This window comes from Oryzias latipes, chromosome 14, assembly GCF_053564925.1.
Source record: "Oryzias latipes strain Hd-rR chromosome 14, Olatipes_Hd-rR_3.1".
In the NCBI taxonomy this organism is placed as follows: domain Eukaryota; kingdom Metazoa; phylum Chordata; class Actinopteri; order Beloniformes; family Adrianichthyidae; genus Oryzias; species Oryzias latipes.
In genome coordinates, this window is record NC_136250.1 from 3240952 (window position 1) to 3255035 (window position 14084).

The 14084-nt window shown below is 44.9% G+C and overlaps 1 protein-coding gene across 3 annotated transcripts in view; it reads left to right on the forward strand.

Moving 5' to 3' along the window:
• The window catches only part of nrip1b (nuclear receptor interacting protein 1b), a 50340-nt gene that overhangs the window by 15846 nt on the left and 20410 nt on the right, over window positions 1-14084 (forward strand). For 2 of the 3 annotated variants that reach the window (XM_023962199.2, XM_023962200.2), the window contains exon 2: window positions 2269-2430. The exons of the other annotated variant lie outside the window; for it this stretch is intronic. The gene's annotated coding sequence lies outside the window, so the exon portion shown is untranslated. The remainder of the gene's footprint in view (window positions 1-2268; window positions 2431-14084) is intronic. 3 annotated transcript variants of the gene reach the window in all.

Consider the following 14084-nt stretch of genomic DNA (forward strand, 5'->3'; position numbering starts at 1 on the left):
ATCTAGACATTTACAATGAATAATATTTAACGTTTCATATGAGCCCAGGTTAAATGAACAAATCTTTATTTTATTTCTGGTCTTCGGCCTGTCAAATTAACAGTAATTTTGGTAAAAATAGACGAATATAATTCTGTTCCAAATGTAAGTAATGAAAAGTGTTCATTGCAAAAACTAACATCAAAAAGTTAATTTGCGTTTGTGTTATTAAAAGGGTTTAAAGAATGTCAGGTCGATTGGTTGGCCCTCGCACGTTTTGACCAAATGTGACCTTCTTTGCAAAAGGTTTGGATAACCCTGATGTTGTCTGAGTCTGCACAAACAAAACAAGATCTGTGAAATGTCTGATGCTTTCAAATGTTTAGTGAGAGCAGGAAGCTGTGGCCTTTCCTTCATCTTCACTCCACAAAACTCAAGTTTTCTACCTGTAGAAAAGCAGCAGCAAAGGTTTAGTCTAATGCTTCAGTCGTAGCGTTCAAGAGTCTATATCCTGCTTTTCAGAGTGAACTATATCTACATATATGATAATATATTGTCTTTGGTAGACTAAAGAAAGAATTTTTAATGAAATGTTCACAGCTCATTTTGCAGCCCAGAAGTAAGACGACTCGACCTCTGAGGCTCCGCCTTTCTGTCCTTGTGGGTGTCGCCCGTCTCATGATGTCATCCTAGAGTCAGCAGTGAGTCTGTGTTTCACCCACAAAAACAAACGACATCCAAACTTTTACAGAGATGGATGTGCATATAGTGGACATGAAAGGAAGGATTTTAGCCGATCACTGCTAGCTCCATGGAGAAAGTGGGGGTGTGTGTTAGTCTGGGGGCGGAGCTGACAGCACAGACTCTTCCTGGAAGGGGCGGTTCCTCAGTTTGTGACATCACAATGAGAGAACCCACTGCTTTTTGTGGATTGGGAGCGGCTGCTGTTCAGAGAGCAGGTTTTTAGAGGAACAGACAGAGATGCATGAATTGATCAGAATGCCACTTTGGGTTTTGTTGTTGTTGTGAGGAATGAACATTATAAGACACTTAAAAGCTCCAAAAGTTGATTCTTCATGATATAGGCCCTTCAATAGGATCTTGGACTGAATTCTCCATCGGATCACTGCTCCCCTGCATGCTGTGTAGCACATAGGTAAATGTTGAACCTGGAAGAGGACAAAAACTCAAAGCTTTACAGCTGAACTTGGGCATCTTCTCAGGTATTAAGCTGTTCACCTTTGGGCACATCCTGTCATGGGTCACCACAACCAATCAGCTTTCACCCAGCTATAATAATCAGAGTGAACTGCTAAAATGTTTACGCTCCATCTGAGCATCAGGAGTCACGTGGTCACAGCGCCGCTGCAGTGGCCTTACCAGATGGTTTCCAGCATGTCTGCGGATGGCGTGTTATAACATCACAGTTTTAAAAGGTCAGGCCTGAAGAGAACCCGAAGGAGGGGGCAGCTAAGAGGAAAGCCTGCTTTCATGTGTGCGACCCGCTCGTGCCCGCCCACGACTCCCACAGAAAAGGCCTTTCATGAACACATCGCTTCTGTGTTGCTTGGAGTTTGTCAGCCTGATCCTCAGCTGCAGGGAGGGGGGGAGGGGGGGGGGCACAGTGTTTGTATTCTGATAAAACCCGTCTTTGTGCTTTTGACCACATCCCACTCTGACGGTGTGGACTCAAACTTTGGACTCTGGACTGCCGTGTTTACTCTGGAGAGTCGGAGGTCTGCAGTGAGACCCAGCAGGTCGTCATCAGCCTGTCAAAACACTGGCTGCCTAGCCCCTCCCCCTCCCAGAATCAGAGAGCTGGGATTGGCTGTCAGGCTGCCAGTCATCCTTGGAGTGCAGGCTGGGAGAATTGTTTTTGATCCTCCACTGGGTCAGTTTGGCTCAGAGCCGAGTCAGAACCAGAACAGTCTGGATTTCCTCAGACCCGAACAAATTCATCGTCTCTCACACAGGTGGAATCCACAAAGCAGCGTCTGCCAAACCATATTAGAAAAAATGCTTTCCTGAAATGGTACTGAGCTCTTGGTGGGGGGTGGGGGTGGGATTGGGGGTGTTAAAAATAAATCCAGCGTGGCCAGTCAGACATTTTGAAATTCTGCTTCTATCAGTCTGATAGAGAGGTTAAAGATGCAGCATCCTGATAAAGCAGGAGCAGATAAGGCCCGCCACAGATTGAATGAAGGGGGGGGGGGGATTGGGGGTGCTGGAGTGGGAGGAGGCCTGAGATGTCTATCAGGTTGCGTGAAGGTTTTTTTTTTTGTCTTGCAGATCCAGTTCAAGGGCGCCTGCAGGCGAGGCAGCTCGTCCTCTCACCATGCCAACACGGCTGCTCAAGGTCATGTGAGCCCGCCCCCTGACATTAAAGAGGAACAGGAAGGGGGGGCCAACACCATCAACGGCACACGTGTACAGTCGCATGCCAATTGAGATGTAAGGAGTAAGGCTCAACTCTGCTGGTCTTTTCTGTGACATGTTTGCTCTGGTTTCTGGAGCCCAGGTGCATTTCATGGGGGGGTTAATGACTTCATGGCACAGAAAATAAATGAATGCAGGGGGAACTGCTTCGTAATTGCCATATGGAGGGAACGCTTTGTTGCAAACTAAGAGAAGGGTCCCTGTGATAAAACTGAAAAGTGATTGCAGACCCTGAGTTTGGGTTCAACTGATGTTCATTTTCCCTCAAATTCACACGAATCTTTGCAGCAGAGTGCCCCCCCCCCCCATGTAGGTGCTTGGCCACAGTCCCACACAGGTGCGTGAATGTGCACCAGGTACATTTGGGTGGGAGGTCCAGTTTTGTCTGCTGATCGTTGCTGTTTTCATCTGTTCTCCCATCGCCTGTTGTTTCACAGTGGGACTGTTGGCGTATTTGATGTTTTTTTTAAATCAGCTTAACAATTGTGTGTGTGTGTGGGGGGGGGGGGGGGGACGCTAGAGCTAGGAGAACCTGACTTTAAGATTTTACAGTTGAAGCTGGTAGTTTTGTGATTTGGGCCCTGGAATGGTTTGGATCAAACTGAATGGCAACAGTCTGGAATAATTATTCCACGCTTTAGTATTGCTCTTCTTTGTTATTTGGCACTAAGAACCAGAGTGGAGTAAATCATTATATTGATGAGTGGAGGCTATTCCTCTGACAGGACGGTGAGTTTGGAGCTCAGTACTGAGCAGAACCACCAAGGTGCAGGGCGCTGAGTGTGAGTGGCGCTGACTTGTGTTGCTCTTTGCTCTGTCGTCTGGTGTTCAGTGGTCAGCTGGGTGTCGGCTTGCAGAGCCCATGACTCTTAAGTAAGAACAATGCGCCGTCACCGAGGAAGACCCAGCTGTCCGGAGCCGGCCCTCGGCTGCAGCTCCAGCGCCTGCTGTCTGCAGGTCTGCAGGTGTTTGTGCCGTTGTGCAGCATCTCACCTCACTGTGGGGGCAAGACATGAAAGTTTCTATCTGTAAAGGACATAGTTGAATGAAATGATTTTTATTTACTGGTTCTTTTATTGGCTTTGACTGTTTTTAGTCCGGGACGTTTTGTTTTTTACACCAGAGTGTTCTGAATGGGATTGAGCATTGTTACAGAGAATGGATACAGATATAATATGGCTGTCTTCGGTTTTCTTGCATATTTAAGGAACACTCAGCATACAAACCGGGTCTGGGATGTTAATAGAGCTGCTTGAGGCTACGCATCAACATGACATCCCAGATGAAAGCCTTTACACTTGCTATAAGTTGAGAAAGAACTGGCCGACCAAACATTATATTATCACTGAGATGGGTGGAGCTGTGCAGTGGAATGACTGAAGTGACTTACTGATGAGGATAATGACTGATGATGACTTGTCTTTATATTATTTCATGTTGGTGTTTCCAGTATTGGCGATTCAGTTTAGAAATCCACGTAAATGATGTTCTGACCCGCTGGATTCAAACGTACACTGAAGGAGACGGGCCGTCTCTCTGCTCTGGACATTTCAACCATTGCTTGCTGCCAAAAAGAGGACGTCTCTTCCAGCTGCTTTAAACCTTCCAATGCTTGATTCAACATGTTTTACTTTGCAGAAAAGACATTTTAATCAGTCTTTTTGGTTTTGTTTTTAAATCGGTGCTCACCACCTATGGGAGCTGCTGCTCCAATCTACCTGCTGTGATGGGATTGGATCCGTCTTTTGGGCCTTCTAAAATGCTGCTTGGTCCTGAGTGTTGGAAGAGAGCAGTGAGGGACCATATTTGGAGATGTGAACACAATTATTTGGTCAGCTGATTGCCCCTCCCCTCTGTACTGTCTGTTTTAGACAGACTATAAAATATTGAGAAGTCTTCAGAAGCATATCAAAGGCTTTGTTGATTATATCATTTGGAAATCTGCAATATTTGTATCACCAGAAGCATTATTGTATTGCTATTGTATGTAACGAACATTCTAAAATTCTCTGATTCTTCACCTTGTAAGAATAATGTCAAGTCTAGCCTCTGTATTCTGAGTTCAAATAAAATGCTGCTAAAAAATAACGAGTTCTCTTCAAAAGGAAACGTTTTCAACAGTAGGGGAGAGGAGGAAAGTTGGCTTGTCCCAAGTCCGGCCTGCAGGGTCGTTTGACGATGAACCCTGGGGTTCCCACCACAGTAGACAGAAGCCCCTCTGCTGTCTTTGTGCCCCCTCAGGACACAGTCACAGGGAGGAGAATGGCTGTACCAGCATCCTGGGATGGGGGGACTTTCTGAAGAGATTCCGATTGCGAAAGTCTGAAGGATTTTTGTAGAAATGGGCTTTACTTTTGGCTCTGAACATTTAGCATGAAAGCGGCCTGGTGGCTCTGTGTTTTCTAATGGTGTGCCAGGTTTTTGATGTTATGCTGTACTGATCATCTGCAGCCTGTGCAGAACACATTTTGGATCATCTCTGTCATTGTTTTTGGTCTCTGATTAGAAAAACAGCAGTTATTCCTTCACTAAATGAGACTTTCCTGTGATGACATGATTATGGTCAGCCATCCACGTGACACATACGGTGATGACAGCAGACTACAAACACGTCTGCTTAGAGACGGGTATGCAGGATGAACTAAAACAACTAAACCTAATGCATCACAGGATAAGCGGGAAAACACGAAAAGGAGAAGGAGCTGGGAAAAGCACATCTCTGCATCACCACTGCTGTGATGCTGTGTTTGGTTGAACTGTTACCTTTTCTAAAGGTAGATTAATGCTGGATGGCAGCTCTGAGAGCATTTCATGATGTGGTTTGGACAGAAAACACTCCACCGTCTGATGGAGGTCCCTGAAGTGTTCTGCTAAACTCTAGTGGAAGTTGTTTTTTGGGCTGATTTTGACAAACTGCCTAAGTTCATGTAGTAAATGCAACATGGGTAAAGATAATTCAGCTATCATCAGACGAGAAGAGCAGTTTTGGTTGCTCACATAGTTCTTCAAGAATCCTGCTGTTTTTATTCAAATGGCTGATGCTTGGTCACAAATGATCAAACTACCAGAAGGCCTTTGTCTGAGGCCAGTGAATAACTGTGAGAGCAGAGGGTGAACTTTCCATGGAGGAGTAAAAGGACTCTTCCAGTTGAACATCTTGCTTAAGTCCTGAACTGTACTTTCTGCTCAGACAGGATTGACCTACAGTCTCTCGCATGTGTGACACAATGCTTTTGAATGCTAACCACACAAAGCTGGATTTGAAGCTCCTATGGACCCTGGTGAACTTTGAAATGTAGCATGAAAGAGGCTCTTCTATCCAGGTAAAAATCTCGGGTTTTGCAACGTAGCTGCTCGTCATCTAGCCAACGGGATACAGTTTCTGACTCTGTTCCTTGTTTAGGTAGAAACTCTTTCGGACTGAACCTTTAGTGGGTTCTTGCTTGGGTTCCGAGTCTTTCAGGCCTAAATCTAAGTAGGCTGCCTGAAAGTCATGTTAGCGAGGAGCAGCAAGCTTAAATCTTAGCTTCACATCATCATACCAGTTTGGGTAACCTTCCGCTCTGTCCATCTTGTCACAGTAGTTGGTTTAGAAGTGACAGGAGGCGTTGTGAACCCATTTCTCTGCTACTTGTGTTGTACATGAAGCTGAACACGCAAAGCAAATACACTGATGAAAATAAGTCCAGAGAGTCGAGAGCAGCAGCATGTTAGTGCCGGGCATCAGTGATGACAAAGATACTGCTCCAAAGTTACATGAGCCTGCAAAAAGATATTTGAACACATGACTTATTGGCTTGCTTTCGTGGACACTATTTTGGCCAGATATGGTGGCACTAGACTAGAGTACTTTTTTTTTTTTTACGGACATTGCCGGACAGTTGTTGGAACACGCCCATTATGACCATTTTGAAGCTGACAATTTCTTGTTTTCACGTGACTCCAAAGTCTAAGATAAACTACCTTTGCTGGCAGAAAGTTTTGGTTGTTGAAGAGTCAATTGGCCTTGCTTATAAAGGTAGCAGGTAGGGGTTGTGCCATTGGATGCACTACATGCAGCGCAGACAGACAGGGACATGTGTTTCATAGAATTCAGTCTGAGAAAGAGAATATAGAGGATGACCAGCTTGTGTGTTTTCATTTTTAAATGTACAGCAGGCCTGAGCGGTGCAGTGGAGACGGACGTTACCCACATGTGTATCAAGCACCACGTTAATGACAAGAACAAGTAAAACATGAAGCATTATTTGCTCTGTTCTTTTACTGCAATAGTTTTATGGCGCTTGTGCGTTATGGTCCCACAGCTGCAACCCTCTGACAGCTTTTGTTAGCTCTGCCATTAATATACAGCTGAAGAACTTCTCAAATAAAAGCCATCTTTATAGAAGAACACACAACCTCTGACACCAACCATCAGCAATGCAGGGGCAGACAGCAGTAAATGTTAGCGGGACCTTTCTAGCATTTGTGATGCAACGTTCTAAAACAAGTTGAAATTGTGGGACTGGTATACTTGACTTAAATCGAATTTTAATGTATTTAACCGTAATTTGCATATTAATTCAATGACTGAACCTTTAAAGCTTATGTGTTTAATAACTAGCATTATCAACTGACTGTCTCTACAATAAACATTTATTTCCTCTTTACATCCCAGATCCCGACATTGTTGACCCATCTGATAAAATTCCCTAAAGTCCCACTTTGGTCATCTTTTGATCTCTCGTCAAAGTGTTGCTAGTTGTCTTTTAAATCCCATTTATGCCATTTTTAGGCAAAATCACAAAACCCTGTCTGTATCTAGAGCGGCAAGAGTTGATCAGAAGTTTACCTCTGAGTTGTGGGCGGGACTGTTGGCGTGGAGCAAGCTCGTCCCCACTTCCTGTCAACCATGTGTTTACACGCTCTCCCACACACTCCTAACCTACCATTAGCGGTGCAACAACAATGGTGAAGAATATCGGAGCTATCCAGCCTCACAGTTTGGATCCAGACTCCAGCTCAGACCAGGAAAACAAAGACGTTGATGGATCCATTTGTCTGTAAGTGGATGATCAGAATGGAGCGGAGCAGGAAGACTTTGGCCTGGTTATTGAAGCAGATGCATCAATGCTGCTTTTTCCAATGGCAGTTTTTCGCCTGTTCCGAATTCAAAGCAATTTGAACAAAGAAATCCTCAGAAATGAAATTTTCAGCTTAGTTTTTATTACATATGTCCCCAATCATGAGAAAAGTGCCATGTTAAAAACACCAAAAAGTGGGTCTTAATTGTGCTGTGGCTGGTGTGAGGTGAGGGCTTGTCTGGCAGATGGAAACATCACCGGGTTTCAGTTCTGCTGATTGTCTGAAGAGGCTGGAATAGTTCCACAGTTGTTCAAAGGGAGATGCCTCAAGTCTGCAGTTAAGTTGATTTTTTTACTGTCATAAATTCTCATTAAAATACTTAACACCAAAAAAAAAAACCCAGAAAAAGTGGATCTCAGCTATAAAACAGTCTTGCTTGGTCCAACAGAGATGTCCCCAGAATGCATGAACTTTGAGACTTTTATGAACAAATGAGATAGGGTGACTCATGTCCCCACATCCTCTTTATTGGAATTAATATGTTAACTCATGCAGCCTGCCAAAAGGGAAGCATCCACAGAATCTGAGGTTTTAGAACATTTTGGGAAAAAAACTGTTTTTGAAAGCAGCTCAATCCACCAGGATCCTGATCACACACTGATTTCAATGATGGACAGAAGGTTTGGTCTAAATCAGGGATGTCTTGATCATTTAATTGGAAATTGGACCCAATCCTAAGGTTTCAGCCTCGATCGGAGTCAGATGTAACATCCTGATCGGGGATTGGATATTTATTTTAATTTTCATAATCAGTGCTGTATATTTCTGTCTTATTATTACAGATGAATAATCTCATAGTAGTCTGCATATCCAGAACAGATGGTGGGATTTTATTGCTGTAAAACAAAGCAGAAAACAGTGCAGTTTGAGCAGGAGGCGCACAAAAACTGTTCAGTAAAGTTAGTGAGATATTCACAGATTCTGACTTGCGTTCTTCTTTTATTAAACATTTTAAACTGACAGGAAGTGTCTCTATTGGTTCGTCTTAACTCAAACAACGACCTGCAAAGACATAAAAAAGGAAAACGGTTGAGTTTTTGTTTCTTTTTAATGAAAACGGCATTCTCTGCGCTGAGACTCCCAGGCTGCAGAGTCTGGAAAAAAGTCATTTGAAAAGAAATCCACAATCTCTCCAAAACCAATAAATGTTAATATTGATATAGTTATGAAAACTCATCATTCTATTCATGCTACAACAATAATTTTGAAAGAAAATCTTCATTCATTTTTGATGGAGATCTAAATCAAACATGATCAAAATGTTTAATAGTTTTGAAGATACTAAAGCTACAGGCACCCGACTAATTATCCCCTATTCTTACTAGTTAATACTTCACTATTTTTCTAGTTGATAGCTGCACTATTTTTATTTATTGTATTTACCGGAATATAAATGGCACTGGAGTATAATTTGCAGAAGTTACAAAAATGCTAATATAAAAGAAAGAAACCATGCAAACGTTTCTCCGTAGTAAAAGTCGCACACTTGGGAGAAAAGTCCAACATTTCTGAACAAATCCGGGAAGAGAAATAGGACGTCCTTAGTGCTCAGTTGTAAATTAAAATGTGACGTTTCTCTTTATAGATGTCATAACCTGCACTTTAGTCTTTGGTCTGTTCATCCATTGCAGCTCATTTCAGAAGGTGAATCATATTTTGTCACATTTTTGAAAACACTTTTTTGGTTTTCTCTCTGCCAAGACTTGGGGAACTGCGTTCACGCCGCTCGCCATTAACGTATGAAATGTTTGCCCGCTAACTCTTTTGACGTGCGCCAAACGTGTTCATAGCTCCTGTCATATGTGGAAGAAGCTTCCGTCAAGTTTTAGCTTCATCGCCACATGGAAACATTGGCTATATATATCATTTGCAGTGCATGGAAGACATGGATGCTGTTTAGAGATCAGGTTCAGTTATTTTGAAGAGCTCTACAAAAGCATCAATAAACATGTCTGGGTTGATGAGATCAGTTTATTCTTCCTTCAGCGATCATCACCTTCTGTGTCTGAGTGACGGCTGCTTACTTCCATGTCTCTGTGACCCAGTTTGATGACTCGCTGTCCCGCATTCGTCTAAAGAAAGTGAAAATAAAAACAGGAATAAGGATGTCTCGATGCAAATAAGGAAATAACAGAACGTTCAGGGGGTTTTGGACGGCACGTCTTCTTCTGCGTTTCTGTCGGCAGCAAATACGGATACACACACCTACAGAGGCGGATGTTAGTGGCGAAATAACCAATATATGATCCAATATTTTGGTTAAAAAACAACAACAAATGAGTCGCTCCTGGGAAGAAGTGGCTCCTCTGGCCAAACTGTGGACAACTCAACCCTCATACTCCTGAAAATACTGTCATTGTTCAAGCTACTTCACAAAAGTTTGAAATGGTAAAAAAATGTTTCTAAAAGCAACCGGAGAAAACCCGGATCTGTTTATAACATTCATTCACTTTTTATATGTGTTCCAAGCGTATCAGATCAGGACTCCATATCTGCAAATACTCAGTCGCTGCACTAATAATCATTATGTAAAAACAGAACTTTTGTCAAATATGGAAGAATGTAGTCTCAGAATCGCTGCATCGTGATTCTTCCCTGCATCGCGTTCCCCCCATCTGGCTGGGGGGGGGGGGTTGAAGAGTCAGAACCAGCCTGTCTCTTACCCTTTCTCCTGCTTGTGAGGTGTGTGTGTGTGTGTGTGTGATGGTGTGCGTGTTATGTGTGTGTGTGACAGCTGCCTAATTGGGCATTCTCCCCTCGTCGGAGCGCCTGCCTCTCCGCTCTCCCCCCCTCCCTCAGCCCCGGCCTGGGCTGCTGACGAATGGCAGCGGATTACAGATGAGGACACAGTGACCCGCCTGACCTTGCTGCACAGCCACAAGGGAGGGAGATGAGAGGGTGGGGAGGGCGGGGGCAGTTAGGGAGGGGTGGAAATGGGGCTAGGCCTGGAGAGAGAGGTTGCGTGGGGGGTGACGGCGTCGGGTCAGGAGAGGATGAGCTCGCGTGAAGGTGGGTTGAAGGGTAGCTGGTTTTAGGTGGGGGGTCGGCCAGGTGGTTGGGTGATGAGACGAATGACGAGAGTGTCAAATGACAGATCCCCCCCCACCCCCCGTGTTAGTGTGTCAAGGGCATGAGCCCCCGCTGGCGACCGTCACTGCGGCATTTCCCCCCACTTCTCTCTGTACTCTTCTTCTCTTTCCTACTTTTTTGTGTCTGTCAGACGATCAGCTCAAGTTCGACTGCTGCAACCCCCCCTGGCAGTGATGTGCTCGGTCAAAAGGAGGCAGCAGGTCCTTCACTCTGCAGAATTTTAATTTCTTAGAGGACTAAAGATATTTCTGTGCCCCCACCCACAACTCTGCCCTCTCCCAGCAGACACCTCTTCCCCACTGTGTGGCAGAGACTGCCAAGGTGAGGTGTGTCCTCTTGTTAAGAGCGATTAATGGCACTCGTTATGTACATAATGAAACATCATCGCTGATGCGGAGGGTGGCGTTGGTTCTCGTGCACACACAGTGGGCTGGGGTGCACACACAGTGGGCTGGCGTGCACACACACTTGGGCGTGTGAAGAAACATGGACAGAAAGCAGCAACACTGAGATGAGTAGTTTCAGCCTGCAGGCGAGTCCAGTGTTGTTGGTGGGCGCACACACACACACACACTGTGGAAGTCGGCTACACTCGCAGCTGCCCCGTCCGCTCGCCTTCACCTCACGGTGTTGAATGTGCACGCCGCTGCATCTTCCTGCGTGCTGTCAGCGGTAGAGACGGCTGACCCGGTGCAGCTTTGACAGAAAATCTCCGTCTTGATCTGCTTTGTGTGTTCTGCTAAATGTTCTCCTCACAGCAGCTCTGAAGTTGACCTTGTTGCTGTTTGCTGGTCTGAGGCGCGTCTGCCTGGAAAGGAAAGGAAGCCGTTGGATTCCCAGCAGATTCTTATTTTGATCTTGTGTGTTCGTGCGTGCGTGTGTGTGTGTGTGTGAGCACTCACACCATTCGGTGCCTGAGTCAAGCTGTGCGAGCTCGTCTAATCCCACGCCCCGGTGCACGTAGCCTTGATTGGTGGCAGCAGCTATCTGTGCAGAAGTCAACCCGGCCTCCTTTGGCGTTTGCTGGGGTCTGAAGAGATGGGGGCACTCGGGGCGTCAGCTTTTGGAAAAGGTGAATGAGGAGAGGTAGAGGGGGTGTCAGCGGAGGGATGGCTGAAACCACAGGGGGGAGCAGGGGGGAAGCCTTATTGTTATTCTGAAGGAGTGCTCCTGCCAGCACAGAAATTGATCACTACATTTTACCTGGATCAGCCTCCGCAGCTGAGGATGACAAGGTGTGCAGCCAGATGTGTGTCCACATTCAGCCGGCGTCAAGGCAGAGGAGGGGGCGTGGCTTGTTGTGGTTTCAGTGTTTTTGTTGGCGTCTTGAGTGTTGCCCCACCACACTGTCGTCCCTCTCCTCCTGTTCTCCTCATCACAGCGAGCGCCTGTTGGGGTTGGATGCCCACCGTTTCTTGGTCTCTGATTTAAGTCCGAGGCTGACGGGGAGGAGGGGCTTGTTTCCTGCATCCTGGATGCTGCGCTCGTTGTCTGGGAGGTTGACAGGAAGTGAGCTTCTTTTGGTCGCTGTAAAGGTGACCTGTTTAGTCACAGCAAGCCAGACGCTTTGTTTGTGCTTCTACTGTTTATGTGGAAGGTTCATTCACTGAAGATGGAGAGCTGGACGGAGTGACTCCTCCCCCCTGGTGTAATGAGGAAATACTGAGGATAATCAGGATGTTAAGAAAAATGTATCAGATCCAGAACGTTTATTCTGACGCATAGAATAACAGACTAACATGGGATTTTGGCTTCTTGGAATCAGCAGGTACTTCCTGTTTGGAACGCCAGAGGGGGGGGGGGGGGGGGGTCACTCAGTCCAATTCTCTTATACAGTCAATAATCTAGATACTAGTGACAGTCATAATGTAGTAGCCTGTCACTGTTGGCGTGATCTGTTCCTCTAGTTCAAATGTTGTTTAGTGGCCCCACCAGAATCCTGGAGGATGATGGGAGCAGATACTATATTCAAAGCTCCTTCTTGGTTGGTGTGAGTGAAGACTGATCAATGCTTTTCTACTAGTTTGTTTTTCAGATTCATCAGATTTGAATTTTTACCCCTGATTTTATGTAAATAGGGATAGTCATCAACGTACCTTGAAGTCTTTTGAGACCAACTGTATGAAATAATAGAAAAGAGAACAAAAACAGTTCACTGTAATTTTTTATTGATTTTAAAAAGTTCATAGGCTTATAAAATCCCATGAGTACAAACAGAACCGATGGATTTCATGCAGTGACAGTGACCATGATGACATGAACCTCGTGTGGCCTCGGTTTTGCACGCTGCTGCCGGTCTGCTGGTGGCAGATGCAAACCAGCTCCTGCTTCTCCTCTGAGCCCGGGGGATGCAGACAGTTACAGTTACCGCTACTCAGGTGGAAACTCAGGTGTTCTGTGAGCAAAGAAGACCAGGAACTAGTGAAGTCAGCACCCTTTCTTACAGAGAGAACGTGTCTTCTTCAGCTGTTTATGTCGGTCATATTTACGCTCAAAGGCAGGCACCTGATAAGTTACTTTAACTCTTTTTTTTCCCCCAGACAGCATTCTTCTTGTTTGCTAATTCATTTTGATGAATAAGGCTACGTTCATACTGCAGACTGAAACGACCCAATTCTGATTTTGACGTCATCGATACGCTACAAACGTCATCATTCTGCGTTGAAGTAGGTGGGAACGAGAACATAAACATCAACCATGGCGGACGACGCTGCTGAGACCGACTTCACTAACACTGCTCCACAAAACGCCATGACCAAACTTTGCTATCCTCCTTTTTCCTTTTCTTCTTAAAATGAGAAGATTGTAATTGTGCTGGCTCCTTCATGAAAATAAATGTATTAATGCAAAAAGAGCTCTGCTCACCTCTATTATGGACCAAACAGGAAATGTCACTCATGACCCGGTCAAAATTAATAACGCATTTGAAAAATTCTATAAAAACCTGTACACACCGCAGATCAATCCGTCAGAGCAAAGTATTGACTCATTTCTTAATAATGTAAACCTACCCAGGCTAAATGAGGATCAAATCACAAACTTAGATTCTCCGCTCTCGCTGTCTGAACTTCATGAAGCTCTGTTACTTATGCCCAATGGTAAAGCACCAGGGCCTGACTGCTTTCCTGCTGAGTTTTATAAAGAATTCTGGGAACAACTGGCACCAACATTTTATAAAACGGTCACATCTATTAATGAGAGCCAACCAATGCCACCTAACATGAACTCAGCCAACATAATTCTTCTTCTAAAACCAGACAAAGATCCCACTAGTCCTTCAAGCTATCGCCCTATTTCTCTAATCAATGCAGATGTAAAAATCATCTGCAAAGCACTAGCACAGAGAATAGAAATAATCACTCCTCACATAATTCACTTCGACCAGACTGGATTCATCAAAGGCAGACACTCGGATGATGATGTCCGTAGACTAGTTAATATAATAGACTTTGCCA